Source organism: Arvicanthis niloticus, chromosome Y (genome assembly GCF_011762505.2).
Source record: "Arvicanthis niloticus isolate mArvNil1 chromosome Y, mArvNil1.pat.X, whole genome shotgun sequence".
NCBI lineage: Eukaryota > Metazoa > Chordata > Mammalia > Rodentia > Muridae > Arvicanthis > Arvicanthis niloticus.
The window spans coordinates 5876444-5878394 of NC_133431.1; the positions used below are offsets into that span (position 1 = coordinate 5876444).

At 33.6% G+C, this 1951-nt stretch overlaps 1 pseudogene; it reads right to left on the reverse strand.

Moving 5' to 3' along the window:
• The window catches only part of LOC143437271 (vomeronasal type-2 receptor 116-like), an 8863-nt pseudogene extending 7294 nt beyond the window's left edge, over positions 1-1569 (reverse strand).
• Positions 1570-1951: the final 382 nt, after the last annotated feature.

Below are 1951 nucleotides of genomic sequence, written 5' to 3' on the forward strand. Positions count from 1 at the left end.
AACATCCTCTTTTGATGAAATTTGCAATTTCAATTGGAGTGTTTGAAGCTAAGTTTTTCTTTTGAAACCTGAAAAGTGCATTGGCCCAGTTCATATATTTATAAATTTAAACCTAATTATGGCTTATGAAAATGTCACCAATAAGAATTTTCACTATTTTTCTACTGAGGTGTAGGTTAAAACAGAATACATCAGAAATGAAATTCCTACTGACCTAACAGAGAAGTATAATAATGTGAAGCCACCATCACTGTCAAAGTGCACACAGTGTTCTGTGGCTAACAATTGAGAAACATATTATTTAAATCCCAAAGACATGAAAATTGAATAAGAGATTGTTTGAAGAGTCAAAGACAGAAAACTACTCAGTCACAAAAAAAAGTAGTCCCAGTCATACAGATTATGTAAAATGTGAGTGATTTCAACACTCTTTCCTACATGATCGGCAGTCACAAATGATAACATCTCACACTTGGGATCTCAGAACTATGTAGCCACATTAAGAACAGGTTCTTATCTACAAGAAATGCATTTCTTCACCTAGATCTTCTCTAATATTATATTTATTTGATAATTAATAGGTATATTGACCATATAGCTGATAGTGATAATAAGCCTAATATGTGACTGAGTATTTGCATAATTGGACCAAAAGATTATTCTGGTAACAGAATATGAAGCCTGGCAGTCTTTATCCACATTAAGTGTCAACTCCAGACTGGCAGGAGGGATGCATTTAAAGACTATTTTAAAAAGCAAGGTATATATGTAATGTTATATTAAATTGTATCACAAGTTATATGACAAATATATTATATATATACATATATACATACATACATATGTATATACATACATATATATATATAGTTATTCATGTAATCAGGTATAGTAGATCCACACATACACAAATATTTCAATGTCTGAATGTATTCCTAACTTTTGGAGACCAAAATTTGATAACCTTTTCATAAAGGCATTTAGATGCCTGCTCATACAAGAATCAATGGCAGACAATAGAATATAGGCAGTGTTGGAGTCTCTTCATATTGAGCTCTTCCCAAAGGTAAGAACTGTGAATTCAAGGTAGATGAAGAGACATCTTTCAAGACAAGATGTGCACAAACACTCAACAGAATCTAGTCTCTCTCACTGTCCAGCATTGTGAACTGGAGCCCAGCATAGTAAAGATAAACTAAACTGTGACACATTTCAAAGTATTAAAATAGTCAATGATGTAATAATTTTCAGTAGTTCCTAAAGTAACAGGGGGGGAGAACAGGACAGAACCCTATAGTTTGTTTATACTGTTAAATATTTCTAATTCATGACATTGAAGAAGGAAACATAGTTAATGACTTACCTAAAAGGAATAAGTTGATTATAGAAATCGTCTTCAATAGCTCCCTCGAATGTATAAAGAGTAAAACCACAGTCACTTCTCAAATGTCCATCATTATCTTCACTATTCTTTATCCTCCAAAAGCAACTGAGTTCAGTCAAACAGCACAAGATGAGAGAAAACTTCAGGAGCAAAAAGGAAATAGTGAAACCACGCAGCTTCTTCATGTTTGCTAGGATCTAAGCCAGAGCAGTTGCTTAATCTGTTTCTTATGCAGACAAACATCACACACACACACACACACACACACACACACACACACACACAATTACAACTATGTGTCTGTTTTTAAGGCTACTGCTGTTTGGAGATCTACTAAATTATATTAAAAAAAATCCTTTCTATTCATCTTATGTCATGTTCCCTGGATTCAGTGGAAAAATTCTTGCCTCAAGCTCTACATCTGAGGTCTGAAAACTTTTGATCAAAACATTGTTGAAAACATGTTGTGAAGATCATGTTCTCCATCATCAGGTGCCATGATTTCATTCATATTCATTCCATAAATATTTTCAGAAAGTATCTTCTCCTGGACAGCTGGGACCAGAC